This window comes from Canis lupus, chromosome 18 (genome assembly GCF_003254725.2).
Source record: "Canis lupus dingo isolate Sandy chromosome 18, ASM325472v2, whole genome shotgun sequence".
In the NCBI taxonomy this organism is placed as follows: domain Eukaryota; kingdom Metazoa; phylum Chordata; class Mammalia; order Carnivora; family Canidae; genus Canis; species Canis lupus.
Genome location: NC_064260.1, coordinates 25,506,457 through 25,523,148, shown reverse-complemented (window position 1 = coordinate 25,523,148; position 16,692 = coordinate 25,506,457). Strand labels below are relative to the sequence as shown.

Below are 16,692 nucleotides of genomic sequence, written 5' to 3'. Positions count from 1 at the left end.
GAGAGTGGGAGAGTGGGGGTACTGAGGAGAGTGGGAGGGTTGGGGTACTGGGGAGAGTGGGAGTACCGGGGTACTGGGGAGAGCGGGAGAGTTGGGGTACTGAGGGGAGAGGAGTACTGGGCTACTGGGGAGAGCAGGAGAGTCGGGTCGCTGCAAGCCAGATCCGGAGCACGAGTGCCTCCGAAGGTCTGCGGACACAGAGTGGGCACCAGGCAGCGGTGGAACCCGGGGGCAGCACAGTTCTGCCCACAGTGGAGTTCCGCATCATGACTGTGGGCAGGCGGGGTCCAATCAGCACTTAGCCCTTCACCCTGAAGGCCGAGGGTCCCGGGGAAGGGTCCTGTCCCCACGCCGGGTGGGAAGGGGATGCAGGCACCCTCCCACATCCTCAGTTCCCATTCTCGGGCCCTGCAGGCCTCCCACCCTTCAAGGCAGACTGGGGGTCACGATGCTCCCCCGCCCCCCAGGGTTCACAGCATGGGGTTGCAGTTAGGAACATTTGAGGGGCTCCTGGGTGGTTCCGTCGGTTCCACGTCGACTCTTTAGTTTGGCTCAGGTCAGGATCTCGAGGTTGTGGCGTGGAGCCTCGCGTGGGGCTCGGGCTCTGGTGGGTGAGGAGTCCGCTCCAGGTTCCCCCTCTCCCCCGGCCCCCCCCACTGCACTCTCTCTCAAGTAAATCTTCTAAAAATTAACATGAAGACATGTGAGCATCTTGATCCCCTCTGCAGAGGTGCCTTCGTATGTGTAACGACCGTGTAAATGCCTTTCACGGACCCACTGGGAGTCCTACCAGAAACCCCTTTTCCTTGGTATGTATTGAAGTACAGTCGACACACAACGTGACAGTAGTTTCAGGGCTACAACTAGTGACTTGACAGTTCTGTGCCTCACTCAGCTCTCCCCACGAGAAGCAGCATCACCGTCTGTCCCCATACAAAGTTGTCCCAACAGTACTGACTCTATTGCCAGGCTGTACTTTCTAAATTTCTGGGATTTCTTTATTTAGAACCAGACGTTTGTAGCTTTTCCTGTTGTTCATCCATGTTGCCCACCTGCCTCCCGCGGCCCCTCTGGCCATCAGTCAGCACGATCCATCCCATTAACCAGAGAAAGGACAGAAACCACATGATCCCCTCGAGAGTTGCAGGAAAAGCATTTGACAGAATACAACATAAAAAGCACAGAATGGGTTTTGAGGAAATGTCTATCAACAGAATAAAGGCCGCTAGGAAGCCCCGCAGCTGACGTTATCCTCAAGGGTGAAAACCTGAAATCGTCTCCCCTGAGCAGGAACAAGCCAAGGAGGTCCCCTCTCAGTGCTGGAAGTCCTAATGTATGTAGTCAACAGACAGGAAACAGCAGAGGTTCCACACCTGGAAGGGGGACATCACATTGTCCCTATTTGCTGAAGACGCGGCACTAGAAACTGGAAACCCGAGAGCCTCCACCAAAACCTGTTAGAACTAAGGTGTGAGTTCAGGAGCGTTCAGGGACACAGAACGACCCTACAGAGCTCAGTAGCCTCGCTGTGTCCCGACAATGAGCCTCAGGAAGGAAATTAAGGACATGACTCCCTTCTCGGGAGCATCACAGAGGACAAAGTAGTTAGACTGAATCGAGGGAGCGCGAGACTCATGCGCTGAGACCCTCCAGGCTCTGGGAGGCCGTCCTGGGCTTGTGGGGCGGGGGCCTCAGCTTGTGAAAATGTCCGCAGTTCCTGAAGCCACCCTCAGTCTCAATGTCACTCCTATCAAAGTCATGGTGGCAGATCTTAGAAATAAAAAAAAAAAAAAAACTAACCCTCTAACATCCGTCCGCCCCCATGAATGACCCCGGACAGCAAGTCAGTATTGGAGAAGCAGGACAGAGTGGGACGCAACACTTTCCTATTTCAACCGATGTCAGAGATGCAGGATGAACCAGCGCGGTTCTTGGCCCCGGCTGGCTCTGTGGGTGAAGCACCCGACTCCTGACCTCGCCCCCGGTCCTGATCTGGGGGTCATGAGTTCTAGCCCTAGGCTGGGCTGTGGACGAGGCGTGGGGCCTACTTAAACAAACCAGACCCACGGGGGGTGGTTCCGGCATCAGCTGAAGGAGCAGGATCCAGAGCCCGGAGGGAATGCGCTCTGATGTGGTCAGTGATCTTTTTTAAAAATTTAATTTAAATCCAATTAATTGACGTAGAGTGTAATATTAGCTTCAGAGGTGGAATTGAGGGATTCAGTTGGAGAGAACACCAGTGCTCGTGACATCACGTGCCCGTCCCCCGTTACCCCATCCCCCGGCTCCTCTCCCCTCCGGCGACCCTCAGTTTGTTTCCTATGATTGAGTCTCTTTTTCCTCCCTCTCTGTTTCCATGTTATTTATTTTTCCTTCCGTTCTCAGATGTTCTTCTGTTTTGCTTCTTTAATTCCACGTATGAGTGACACCACACGGTCATTTTCTTTCCCGACTGACTTATTTCACTTAACACGATCCCTCTAGTTCTGTCCGCGTCATTGCAAATGGCAAGGTTTCCTTCTCTTTGATAGCCGAGTGACATTCCAATCGATCTGTCCGTCCGTCCGTCCATCATCTATCATCCATCTCCATCCTCTTTATCCATCATCTGCCCGAGGACACCGAGGCTCCTCCCACAGCGTGGCTACAGTGGACCCAGCTGCCGTGGACACTGGGGGGCAGGTGCCCCTTAGGAGGCATCCGTGTCTTTGGGGTAAATGCCCAGCAGTGCCACTGCCGCTCGGGGGGGCAGCTGTTTGTCACTCCTTGAGGACCCTCCGCAGCGCTCTCTGGGGCGCCCGCCAGCCCGTGTTCCCGCCCGCAGTGTAGGGCTCCCCTTCCTCCTCATCCTCTCCTACACCTGCTGCCTCCTGTCCCGTTCATGTCAGCCCATCCTGGAGGTGTGACGTGCTGACCTGGTGTCGATCTGACCCGTGTTCCCCTGAGGCCGAGGGAGGAGGAGCATCTTTTCCTGGGTCTGTTGGCCATTTGTATGTCCTCTTCGGGGAAATGTCTGCGCGTGCCTTCTGCCCATTTCTTGACTCGATTATTTCTTCTCTGGGTGTTGAGTTTGAGAAGTTCCTTACAGACCTTGGATACCAGCCCTCTGCATGATAAGATGCTTGCAAACATCTTCTCCCATTTTCTTGGTTGCCTTTTGGTTCTGTTGAGTGTTTCCTTTGCTGCAGAAGCTTTTTTGTCACGATGAAGCCCCAATAGTTCATTTTTGCCCCTGTTTCTCCTGCCGTTGTTGCAGGGTCTCTTCTGGCTCCACGCCAATCTTAGGACTGTTTGTTCCAGCGCGGTGGAAAATGTTGATGGCATCTTGGCAGGGATTGCACTCAGGGGTGCCCTGGGGAGCGTAGACATTTTCACAATATTTGTTCTTCCAGTCCATGATCACAGAACATTTTCCCATTTCTCTGTGTCTTCCTCCATTTCTTTCATGAATGTTGTATAGTGTTCAGAGTACTAATCCTTTGCCTCTCTGGTTAGGTTTACTCCTAGGCATCTCATGGCTTTTGGTGCAACCGTAAATGGGATTGACACCTTAGTTCCTCTTTTTCAGTCTCGTTGTTAGTGTGTAGAGATGCCACCGACTTCTGGGCATTGATGGTGCCTCCTGCCGCACTGCCGAATGGCTGTGTGAGGTCTAGCAATCTTGGGGTGGAGTCCTTTGGGTTTCCTATGTACAGTATCATGTCATCTGCTAAGAGGGAGGGTTTGACTTCTTTTTTGACAATTGAATGCCTTTTATTTCTTTGTGTTGCCCGATTGCTGAGGCTAGGACTTCTAGGACTATGTTGACTAGCAGTGGTGAGAGTGGACATCCCTGTCGTGGTCCTGATCTTAGGGGAAAGGCTCCCAGTGTTTCCCCATTGAGAAGGATATTTGCTGTGGGCTTTTCGTAGATGCTGAGGAATGTTCCTTCTATCCCTCCATTGTGGAGAGATTTAATCAAGAAAGGATGCTGTATTTGTCAAATGTAATTTCTGCGTCAATTGAGAGGATCATTTTGCTCTCGTCCTTTCTTTTATTTATGTGGTGTTTCATGCTAATCGATTTGAAATGTTGAACCGCCCTCGCAGCCCAGGAATAAATCCAATTTGGCCGTGGTGAGTAACCCTTTTACCGTATTGTTGGATCCTATTGGCTAGTATCTTGGTGAGTATTTTTGCATCCGTGCTCGTCAGGGATATTGGTCTGTAATTCTCCTTTTTGGTGGAGTCTTTGGTTTGAGGATCATATTATTGCTGGCCTCATAGAAAGTTTGGAAGTTTTTCTTCCATTTGTATTTATTGAAAGAGCTTCAGAAGAATAGGTATTAATTCTTCTTTATTTTTTTTTAATTTTTTAAATTCTTCTTTAAATGTCTGTTAGAATTGCCCTGGGAAGCCGTCCCACCCTGGGCTCTTGTTTTTTGGGAGATTTTTGATGACTGCTTCAATTTCCTTGCTGGTTATGGGTCTATTCAGGTTTTTTTTTTTTTACTTCTTCCTGTTTCAGTTTTGGTGGTTTATATATTTCTGGGAATACATCCATTTCCTTTTTTTTCAAGATTTTATTTATTTATTCATGAGAGACACACAGAGAGAGGCAGAGACACAGGCAGAGGGAGAAGCAGGCTCCATGCAGGGAGCCTGATGTGGGACTTGATCCCGGGGCCCCTGGCCAAAGGCAGATGCCCGACCATGGAGCCATGCAGGTGTCCCTATTTAAAAGTTTTGTATTTATTTATTTATTTATTTGTTTGTTTATTTATTTATTTATTTATTTATTTTTAAAGATTTATTTATTTATTCATTCAGAGAGAGCGAGAGAGAGGCAGAGACACAGGCAGAGGGAGAAGCAGGCTCCATGCAGGAAGCCCGATGTGGGACTCGATCCCGGGTCTCCAGGATCACACCCCGGGCTGCAGGCGGCGCTAAACCGCTGCGCCACCAGGGCTACCTTAAAAGTTTTATATTTAGACCTATGATTCATTTTGAGTTAATCTTTGCAGAAATTATGCAATTCAGACCAAGATTCTTTGTTTTTTTTTGTTTTTGTTTTGCACGAAAATACCCATTTGCTCCAATACTATTTGTTGAAAACACTATCCTTTCTCTAGTGAATGGTCTTTCTCCCTTTGTAAAAAAAAAAAAAAAAAAAAATGGAGTTACCTTTATTGCTCTTGGTTTATTCTGGGCTCTGGGGTCTGTCCCATGGGTCTATGTGTCTCTCCTTCACCTATGCCACACTGGCTCCATCGCTACCACTTCAGAGTCAGTTTTAAAATAAGGTAATGTGGGATCCCCGGGTGGCTCAGCGGTTCAGCGCCTGCCCTTGGCCCAGGGCATGGTCCTGGAGTCCTGGGATCGAGCTCCGTGTCGGGCTCCCTGCATGGAGCCTGCTTCTCCCTCTGCCTGTCTTTCTCTCTCTCTCTACGTCTATCATGAATAAATAAATAAAATCTTTAAAAAAATAAAAAAATAAAATAAGGTAATGTGATGCTCACACCTTCACTTTTCTTCAAAATTCTTTAAGCTGTTCCAGATTTTCCATCTTTGTGCCTAAGTTTGAGAATAGCTTACCTGTATCTACAGGAAGTCTTGCTGGGTTTCGAGTGGGACTGTGATTAATCTACAGATCATTTAAAGAGAACTGATGTCTTTACTATGTCAAATCTCTCAATCCCTGAACATGGTATGTCTCCCCATTTATTTAAGTCATTTAACGTGTCTTCAAAATTTTGCAGTTTTCAACATATAGATCCAGTGCAGGTTTTCTGTAGATGTCTACCTGAGTATTTGATCTATTTTGGAGCTATTGTAGATAGCTGTCTTTTAAAAATAAAGATTAAAATTTTAATTTTAAATTTCTGCTGTCTAAATGTGGTTTTTCTGTTGCGATCGTGCATCCCAAGACCTCACCAAAGTTATGTATTGGTTCTCCAAATTTTTCTCATAGATTCTTTGGGATTTTCTAATCGTGTCATCTGTGAATACACAGTTTCATTTCTTTCTTTCTCACGTTGGGTACATTTATTAATTTTTCATTGGAGTGCCTTGACTCTCAGTATGATGTTGAATGAGACTCATAAGAGTAGATTTCTTTGTCTTATTCCTGGTTTCAGCGAGAGCATCTAGTGCTTCACCATTACGTGTCACGTAAGTTGCTCTATGTTTCTGTAGATGCCGCGTACTGGTTGAGGAAGTTCCCCTCTCTTCCTATTTTGTTGGAAGTTTTTTTTAAATCATGAATAGGTGTTGGGTTTTGTTAAATGCTTTCTGTATCAACTGATAGGATGTGTGAGCTTTTTTCTTTAGATCATTAATCTGACAGATTATAATGATACATTCTCAGCTGATGAACCGATCTTGTATTTTCAGGATAAATGCCACTTGGTTGTGCTGCATTATTGTTTTTATATATTACAGCATTTGAATCCACTATATATATATTTTTTTTATTTTATTTATGATAGTCACAGAGAGAGAGAGAGAGAGGCAGAGACACAGGCAGAGGGAGAAGCAGGCTCTATGCACTGGGAGCCCGATGTGGGATTCGATCCCGGGTCTCCAGGATCGCGCCCTGGGCCAAAGGCAGGCGCCAAACCGCTGCGCCACCCAGGGATCCCTGAATCCACTATATTTTTATTGAAGATTTTAATGCAGCTCATAGGGATATTTGACCGTGTTTGCCCTTTATTTCCTTCCTTTCTTCCTTCCTTCCTTCCTTCCTTCCTTCCTTCCTTCCTTCCTTCCTTCCTTCCTTCCTTCTTCCCTTCCTCTATTCTTTTTTCTTTCTTTCTTTTATACTCTTAAGTCAGGGTACCAGGGAAATGCTGTCCTTAACATAATTTGGGACATATTCTCTCCTGTTCTGGAGAAGACTGCATATGATTGGCATTCTTTCTTCTTTAAATGTCTGTCAAAATTTGTCATTGAAATCATCTGGAGGCCTGGAGATTTTTCACTGGGGGTAACTACAAATTCAATTCTTTTTTTTTTTAAGATTTTATTTATTTATTCATGAGACACAGAGAGAGAGAGAGAGAGAGAGAGAGAGAGAGGCAGAGATACAGGCAGAGGGAGCAGGCTCCATGCAGGGAGCCAGATGTGGGACTCGATCCTGGGTCTCCAGGATCAGGCCCTGGGCTGAAGGTGGCACTAAACAGCTGAGCCACCTGGGCTGTCCACAAATTCAATTCTTAAAAATTGTTATAGGGCTGTGATATTGTGATTTATAATAAATACGTTTTTGATCTTCATCCCTAAACGCTTGGAATTTCTAAGAGCAAAGGGCACATCTCTTGTGACTGTGGCTGGTCTCTTATCCTCAGTTCCGGAGATCCCCCAGAGCTGTGGAGGTAAGGTGGGCATCCCGTCTTACGTACCCAGCCCCTACCCACCACAGCTGGGTGTATGTTCATGAGGGGACTTTGGGAAGGCCCTAAGGATGGGGGCTGGAGGCCAGGGCCAACCAACTGTGATTGGAGGGTTGGAGCCTCCATCAAAACTCAAGGAGGGGGAGGGGTCAGAGGGCTTCCAGGTCAGTGAACTGCCTGCCCAGGCCCCTGGGCCCCGAACTCCAGGAGGCAGAAGGGACCAGGGACCCCTGCAGACCTCACCCCACGTATCTCTCCACCTGGCCTCTCATTCAGTCAATAAAACTGCGATCCACTTGGTCAGCTGGTCTCCTGAGGTCTGTGAGCTGCTCCAGCAAATGAACGAAACCAGAGATGACCCTGAGGACCCGACTCCATAGCCGGTCAGTCGGAAGCACAGGAGACAAGCTGGTTGGTGTCTGAACTGGGGGCTGTCTTGTGGGAGTGCGTCCCTCACCCGCAGTGCTCTCTAGACTGGAACGGGGTTCACCTGCTGGGACGCCGGTCAGTGCATGAGAACTGGGTTAATTCCTCGCTAATGTGGAGACATGTGCACGCACACACTGCAGGAACTCCTCCAGTTCTTTAGTTCATCTACAGGGAGTTGGCACGTGTGTGGTTTTGAGAGTTGTTCCACCTCGTCTGGGTTGTCGAACTTCGGTGCGTAGCGCTGTCTGTGTTTCCCTTCTTACCCTTTCCATATTTACCTGGGTTGTATTCATATCCTCTCCTTCCTAATGTTGGGAAATTAGGTCTTTCTTTGATTCTCTCTGTCTTGCTGGAGGTTAATCAATGTGCTGATAAAAAGCAACGTGGGGAAGGACGAGCACCGGGGACCGTTTCTACCCGGTTCACAACATACCGAGTGGCTCTGTGTCCTCGGGAATGCGGACGTGTGTGACTGAAGGTCCACGTGGGGTAACAGACGCGGATCAGGCTGGAAGCTACCTCCACGGTCCCAGCTGGTGGGACTGGCCAGGTCTCCCAGGGGCTCCCATCGTTTTCTGAGGTCGGAGTCGGTCCTGGGGTTCATTGTCTGAAAATCACTGTGGATCTAAACGAAAGCCTCGATCACATAGCATGTCTGCACGTCTGCGTTCCACGTATGTCCGTCTGCATTCCACGGACGTATGGAAACACCAGGCCTTAGGAGCGTGCTGCCTGAGCCTTGGATTGCGGGTCTTTTCCTTCTGTTGTGTGTAGATGTTGCCTACGGGTTGCTCCTAGCACGTGCATCCTTGAGTGATGTACTGTGGCTCCCGGAGGGTCGGGCCCGAGCAGGCATCGCCGCTGCAGGTGTCCAGCACTCCTCTCACACCAGCACCCGGACTCAAGTCATCACCCGGGACGAGGCCCTAGCTCGGCCAGGTCACTAAAGCTCCCCTTCCCACCCAGGCTATGGCCCGTTAGGTGGTGGGACACATGGTGTCATTGTGGTTCCTGCTGTTTCCAGGATCAGGTGAGCTCAGGGCAATGTTCTGGGCTGGGTCCTGAGACTTGCTGATGTTGGGCACACGGGTTGCACCCCAGCTTCTGCCCCCCGGCTCCTGTCCACAAGGAGGCCGCCAGCCTGAGAGCAGAAGACGGAGCTGGCGAGTCCTGCAGCTGGGGTGGGGGGTGCGATGCTGGTGCCGGAGGCGCCTTCAGGGGGTCCCGGCCCCAGTGCCCACAGCCTCTACCGTGCGCTTCCAGGGCTGGGGGCGGCTTCGTGTCCTGACCCCTCTTACCCCAGGTCGTGCCCCACAGGGTGAGGACAGGGTCCTACACCATGTTGTGCGTGCGCAGGCACCCCCACCCAGGAGAGTCTCGCCATCCTCCTGCACAGCCGCTGGGCCGCCAGGACCCCCCACCCGTGCCCAAGAAGGCAGCCGCCCGCCTGCTGCTTCAGCTGCCCTTGGCACCCACATCCCCAGGGCGCGATGATGACGAAGTCCCCGTCCAACCATTTCACGGGAGGGTGATGTGACCCCGCACCGGGAGGGTCACGCAGGGCACTGGCTCTGCCACTGGGGATGGGCGGGTGAGGAAGGCTGCTGGGTGCTGAGCGGGCCACCCATCCCGTCCCTCCTCCAGCGGGGCCCACGGAATCCTTCACGCTGCTGCCGGCGGGGCGACGGTCCTCCCAGCTTCCCCGGGAGCGTGACGGTCAAAGCCTGCGAGTTTGTGGCCAGTTTGTCAGGTGTCCTCCCGTGCTTGGGGCACTTGGGAGCACCACCCCGTGTCTGTGGGGTCTCCACGCAGCTGCGTCACAGCTTGTGTGCCACCGTCAGGCCAGCATGAAATCACCCCCGTCCCCAACGTGCCCACATGACATGCTGTGCACTTGGTGCATCTGTGCAACCCGCGCGGCCGCCCGCGCTGTCCGTCTCCTCCTCCTGCAATTCCCTTCTGACGAGGGCACAGGAGGTTTGAGTAAACCTCTGGTTGATGATGGAGTCGTTTCTACTGGCTGCATCCCTTACCTCCACTGCCTTTGTCTCAGGTTAGCATGATTTTTTAAATTTGAATTTTCTCGCCATTCTTAAATAAATGCATTTATTTAAGGAGGCACGTCTCATGGTTTCCCACATCAGGCCAGCCAAGGGAGACACTGGATGCGCACCTCCTCCGGGAAGCTGCGTGGACGCCGGGAAGCGTGGAGAGAGCTCAGGTCCCCAGGTGGCCGGGGAAGGACTGCGATGCCCCTGCACGCTGTCTGTCTGCAGGCTGTCTGTCCGCTGAGCCACCAGGCCTGAGCCACCAGGCCGCTCACTCCCTGCTGCTGGGGGCGCTGGAGTCAGTTTGGCGGATTCTTCTGGAACCACATATGGTTCTCTGCGGAGATAAGGTGGCCGCCCGGCCTTGGAGGAACGGCTGAGCTCCCGGGCGACCGCAAGGCCCCTGCTGGCTGGCTGCCCACGGAAGACGAGAACATGAGCCGGTCCACACGGCCCTCTTCCTGCGGCACCCCCGGGGTGGCTGCCGAGCGGAGGAAGCACCCCGGCGTCTACACCACGAGTATTACTCCACGGGAAGGAACGGGAGCCTGGCACGTGTGCGCCCCCGAGGGTGCGGTGCCCCGGGAGGGGGTGGCACAGAGGCAGGTGGGGGCTGGGCGCTCTTGCTCATGCCCAGGCTCACGGACAGAGGAAGCCGAAGGGAAGGCAGGTGCGGGTGCACGAGGGGCGGCCGCGGGGACAGACCCGGGTGGGGTCGGGGGTCGGGGCCGAGGTCGGGGTCGGGGCCTCGGGGGCGCACACGTCCGGGACAGAAGCGCAGCAGTGGGAACACGCAGGCGAGGCCGCTCGTGGGGCCTGCACAGAGTCGTCCACTCAGTGCTGTCCTCCTGGAAGTACAGACAGATGGACAGGCGGAAAGGAGGACTCCCCCTCAGTGGAAGAGCCCGCGGAGGGAAGCAGGGGCACTGGGGGCGCAAACCTCAGTGGGTTGTCCTCTGATGGCAGAAACAAGACCAAGACATCAGACAACTCCCATCCAGGCCCGAGTGTAGACCCGTGCGGAAGGACGGGGGAGGGGGGATGCTCCCCGCAGAGGGAACAGGACGGGGTCCCTGCAGACGGAGCAGGACGGGGGCCCACGGAGGGAAGAAGGGGGGCCCTGCAGCTGGAACAGGACGGTGTCTCCGCAGAGGCTCACACCTGCTGGAGAGGTTCAGGGGCCCTGCGGCCCTCGGGTTCTGTGCTCAGACACGCGGACCCCGTGGAGGGGGGCTGCAACCTGCTGGGCCTCGGCCCTCGGGTTTTCTGGTTATGACTCCAGCGCGGTCGGTGCGGATCGCTTCAGTCTTACTACCAGATGCACAGATCCTGCTGTGTAGATGTGTCATATTGACGGAAGGTTTGATGCGAGGCTCTGGATCTGCCCCAGGCTCTCTAGCTCTACCTTTGGCCTCCTGGGTGAAGAAGAAAGGGGGAGGCAGGTAAGGTGATGGGAGGCATTAACCGCAGCCCGGGTCTCAGGAATCCATGTGAGTCCAGGGCTGGCCTCTCCCCGCCTCTAACTGCAGTAACCGGAAGCCACGGCCCCATAGCGGAGTCGCGTGTGCAGGGTCACCTCACACAGTGGGGCCCAGGACCTCATGTGACTAGGTCCAAGCTCCCCAGACATGTAGCCTCCGAGTGGGCCCTGGGGGCTCATCTGTCACACAGCCGTGTGTGCCATCCCCAGAGGAGGAGCTGGTCCCCATAAGACCCTTCTGTCCCCACAGGTGGGTGACTGCCCCCCAAATCATCTTTTTTGGTGTTTAGGACTTCCTTTTTTTTTTTTTTTTAAAGATTTTATTTATTCCTGAGAGACCCAGAGAGAGGAGAGACACAGGCAGAGGGAGAAGCAGCTCGGCGCAGGAAGCCCGATGTGGGACTCGATTCCGGGACCCGGGGTCGCGCCCTGAGCCACAGGCCGACTCTCCGCCGCTGCGCCCCCCACGCCCTGACTGTTGCAGGCGCGGCAGGTAGTCATGGTGTCATCGGTAAGCGGTGAATGCCCTGATTACGCCGGCACAGGTGGCGCCCGCGGCCCGGCGGCCTTCCCCTGCCCAGGGGAGCTGGTCCCACAGTGCTGTGGGAACCGGGGGGGGGGGTGGGCAGAAGAGAGGAGATGCTGGAGGGAAGACGCTGCCTCAGTGAGGATGCTCTTGTCGCACGGTTGTGCAGCCTGTGACGACGCACCCCCTGCCGCGGGAGTCCTGTGCCCTGGAGGGGCCGGCACAGTGAGGGGTGTCGAGCCCCACTGGCTTCGTGCGAGTCCACCCCTCTGCTGGCCTCCCTGGGCCCCCAGCCACTGGCCTGACCCGTGATGGCCTTTGCCTTCCCTGGTTGACAGTGAGGCCCTGGTGAGCCCAGGGGGGCGGCTGGACCCCCTCCCCACGGTAGTAAATGTGCACCAGGTGTGATCCTCCCCACTACGCTGGTAGCCAAATCCCCAGGTGTCTCGGGGCATCCCCCAATTACTGCCAGTACATCTACCCACCTCGAGGGGGTTCTGCTCGGTCCTCTCCACCGGTGACCAGCCCAACGACGTCCTCAGGCCCTGGGGCTGACGCCTGGGGTCTCCCTTCCTCTTCCCTGAGAGCCAGCCCGTCCCCACCATCACTCACTGCGCCTCCAAATCCCCCTGGACGTCCTGGGCCACACCTCCATGCCCTTCACGTCCGAGGGATCCCCGGCTCTCAGAGACCCTGTGTATCGGGGCCCGAGAGACAGTCTGCACAACCTGCAGGTCCACGTCTCCCCTTGCTGGGCCCTGGGGCTCCCAGGGAACAAGACACTTGGCGGGGGACTTTGATGGAGGGCCTCCCAGCTGACAGAGGGGCTCCAGGGGATGGGGGCTCCTGGGGGATGTGGGCGCTCCTGGGTGGTGGGTGGGGCTCCAGGAGGACATGGGCTCCACAAGGATGATGGGGCTTTGGGCAGGAGCTCCCAGGAGATGTCGGGCTCCTAGAGGGAGGAGGAGCTCTTGGGGAGCAAGGAGGGCTCTGGGGGGGTAGGTTGGCTTCCAGGGGATGAAGGGGGTCCAGGGAAATGGGGGCATTTAAGGGGAAGTGGGGGGCTCCAAGAAGAAGGGCCTGTGCCTCAGAAGCCTATGAGGGCCCTGAGGGGGAGCCTGTGGAGGGAGCCCCAGCATCCACCCCAACCAGGCCTAACCAGGGTGCCACACTTCGCTCTGCCTCCATCCCCTCTTCCTCCTCATCCTAAGTGGGGGACGGCCATGATCCCCCCATGGCTTCCTGAGGTCCTCTGAACTTCATCACAGAGATGCTGCCCCTGCGGGGGGTGGGGGTGGTCTACACCTCGGCCCTGACACTCAGGCAGGGGCGGCTCAGAGCAGCACTGAGGTCGGCTGCGGCCATAATCAGTGTGAAGTTCCCTGGTGGCATGAGTGCCCCCAGAAAATGCCTGTGTCCTGGACAGAAAATCTGTTCCCCTTTCTGGGCTCCTCCCCAAGAGGCTGGGGAGCGGCCCACATCAGCCTGGGTACCCGGTGGCGACTCCAGCTTGCTACCCCCAAGTCAATAACTCACTCCCAAAGGCACAGATTATGTGAATCATATCTGTTTCTCAGAAATGTCTATTTCTGGGCCCCCCAAGGCCTTGGAGCATAATCCCAAGCACAGGTTGCATTTTGTGATCTTGAAAAGAGGAAGGTGGCCCCGTATCCTGAGATGGTGAACAGAGGCTCAGGTCAACCCCCGGCTGGGAATTAGAGCCAGCCCTGGGTTAGGACAAAATACACACACCTGTGTGTCGTGACCAAGCCAGGCAGCGAGGAAGGCTCAGCCCATGAGCTCGCTCTGCTGACTCAGAGGGCAACAGCCGGGAGGCTGCCCAGCACTTTCTCCCGCAGCCCAGGGATGGGAGATAAGAACGAGCTTCAGGAACTGTGCTTAGGAAGATGGGCCGCAGTAAATTCTCCAGGCTATTGGTTGGATCCTGGAAGATCTACACCACAGATCAAGGTAAGCAGAAAGGAGACCAGCCCCAGTATGAACGGAAGCTCAGTGGCAAGGGATCCAAACCCACCGTCGGGATTGAGGTTACCTGGTGACTGCTGGTGCTCCTGGCCTAGCAGTCGCTCCAACAGGGGACAGTATCACCCAGTACCGTCCAGTCGCCCAATTCTCTACAATTTCTTTTTTTTTTTTTTAAGATTTTTAAAATTTATGATAGACCTAGAGAGAGAGAGAGAGAGAGACAGGAGGAGGGAGAAGCAGGCTCCATGCCAGGAGCCCGACATGGGACTCGATCCCAGGACTCCAGGATCGCGCCCTGGGCCAAAGGCAGGCGCTAAACTGCTGAGCCACCCAGGGATCCCCTACAATTTCTTTAATCACAAATATGCAACACTCGATCAAAAGTAATCTGGCAAAAAAAAAAAAAAAAAGTAATCTGGCATACCAGGAAGTAAGACGAGATGAAGAACAGTTGACCCCACAGAGATGCAGATAATGCCATTATCAGACAGGGACTTCAGAATAATTGTACTTAAGGTACTCAGTTAAGTACATTGTCAAAGACAAGAGTACCTAATTTGGTTAGGGAGAGACTTGGAAACAAAAATAAATAAATGGAAATTCCAAAAGAAAAAAAATAAAATAACTAAACCTAAGGATGGGGTTGACAAGAGATCCCACACAGATAAAGAGAGAATTGGTGAACTGGAAGGCTGGTCAAAAGAAATTACCTGGACCGAGACAGAGAGTCAAAAGGATCGAACATCTAGTAAAGAGTGTAAGAGACTCATGCGTGGGATAGAGTGCAAAGGTCGAGTGTATGTTTAATTGGCTTCCTACATGAAGGTCAGAAAGAGCACGGGGTGGGGGCGCCTGGAGGGCTCAGCGGTAGAGCGTCTGCCTTCGGCTCAGGGTGTGATCCCAGGTTCCTTCTGCCTCTGTCTCTCACGAATGAATAAATAAAATCTTTAAAATAAGTGAGTAAATAAATAAAAAGACAAAGACATAACTGGGAGAATCAGGTGAGATTGAAGATAAAGACCTAGTTCCCGTGAATCCTCGTGGCCCAGGGGCCGTGTCCCATGCAGGAGGGGCTGCAGCCACACGTAGGGTGCTAACCCTCATGCTGCGCCTCACGGGGCGTCTCGAAGCACATCCCTCCACGTTCCTCACAGGTTCTCGTGTCCCTATGGGTCATCACAAGTGTGACCTGACAGCCTCAGGGCCACTTATTGTAAATAGTTTTCTTTATCCTTAACAAGAATCTCAGGAAACAGATCTAAGAGCTTATGGCATAGAAAAGAACAAAATGAAAGTACATCATTTTAGCAGCTTTCCAAAAGTGTAACTCTTGCGGGAGGGAGGGGAGCCAGTCCCAGAGTCAGCCCAGGAGGGCGCTGCTGGTGTCCGGTGATGGATCCTAACCCTAACCCAGATTCTACCTCAGAGTGCCTCGTGCGTGCAGCACACACTTGCATCAACAATATTTAGAGCCCAGGTGTGCGAGGATTTACCTGCATTATGTCGCAGAGCCCTGATCGCTCGGAGCCAGGGACATGGTGGTACTAGTGTCCCGATGAAGACGACCAAGCCTAGACGCACAAAGGGTGTGCCCCTGAAACCCCGGGTCAGCTGGGTCCAGCATCTCCTTTAAAGACCAGCGGGAGAGCAGTTTAATGCAGCCGGTGATTGGCCCTGGCACGCAGTCCCGTTTGCAGACGTCATCCCCCAGAATGTCAGCTCTGACCACTGGGGTAGCCCACGGCCTGCCCTCCCGCCTGCACCCACGACGTTGGTCCGAACGTTTATGTACCAGGGTCCGTGCTGTTTATTCGTCTAAGAACATTTCCAACCGGTGCTGTGCTTGTTTATTCACTCTGGGCATGGGCCCAGCAACCTCTGACCAATATGGCCCCTATACCCGAAACGACGCAGGAAACGGGGACAGCGAGCCAGGGAACACGTGGCAGCAGCACCACGCGAGCAGCACCACATTTCAGCAAAACAATTGCTGCTGGGGGAATCCCTGGGTGGCTCAGTGGTTTGGTGCCTGCCTTTGGCCCAGGGCGTGATCCTGGAGTCCCAGGATCGAGTCCCCCGCCGGGCTCCCTGCATGGAGCCTGCTTCTCCCTCTGCCTGTGTCCCTGCCTCTCTCTCTCTCTCTCTCTCTGATAAATGAATAGATAAATTAAAAAAAAAATTGCTGCCGGGCCCCTGTAATGCCTGCCGGGCCCCTGTGACTCCGGCCGCCCTCCGCAGCGCCCACCTGCCGCCCTTCCTCCTTGAGGCACCTGCAGTGCTGCTGGCCACAGGAGGCCAAAGGGCGCTGACATCAAGTCTAGAAGTTGATCACGGTCAGTATACTAGGTCTAGGGTACAGGAAAGTGAATAGTATAAACAATTTCTATTAAAATTGGCCACATTCTAGCGCTTCGAGAAGTCAGTTCTCAGGAAAAGCCAGTTTTCCTTGAGCACCCGGTGCTCCCTCCTGCCGCAGCGGACACGGGCGCTCCCGGGCTGGGGGCGCTCTGGCGCCGTCTCCTCACAGGCCGCTGACTCCCCTGGGGGCGCGCACCCCCCCCACCCCCCCCACCCCCCGCCCCGGCCCGGCCCAGTGCTGAACCTCGAGCACCGAAGCACAGCCGCGCACAAAGGGCTCAGACAAGTGTTTATTGCACGAATGCATTTGAAGACACAGGATTATTCAGAGTTTCTGCCGTTAGATAAATGGAACAGCGCCCAAAGATGACAAACGTTGCTCCAACGAATCTCACAAAACCACCCTTGCGTCTGTCCAGCCCGGCACCACCGAGTCGGGGCTCCGCAGCGGACCGCCGTGCAGCGTCCGGCCTGCACCTTGCTCCACGTCTCCCAG

General features: G+C 53.9%; 2 long non-coding RNA genes across 2 annotated transcripts; one reads left to right on the top strand and one right to left on the bottom strand.

Annotated features, from left to right (window-relative positions):
• The first annotated feature begins 39 nt into the window (after nt 1–39).
• LOC112663537 (uncharacterized) lies at nt 40–15,960 on the top strand. The gene is made up of 4 exons (XR_003139320.3): nt 40–809; nt 11,644–11,837; nt 13,712–13,823; nt 15,348–15,960. It is a non-coding gene; the product is annotated as an uncharacterized LOC112663537 (long non-coding RNA).
• LOC125752931 (uncharacterized) lies at nt 9,888–16,373 on the bottom strand. The gene is made up of 2 exons (XR_007403561.1): nt 16,084–16,373; nt 9,888–11,261 (listed from the first exon to the last, which is right to left on the bottom strand). It is a non-coding gene; the product is annotated as an uncharacterized LOC125752931 (long non-coding RNA).
• Nucleotides 16,374–16,692: the final 319 nt, after the last annotated feature.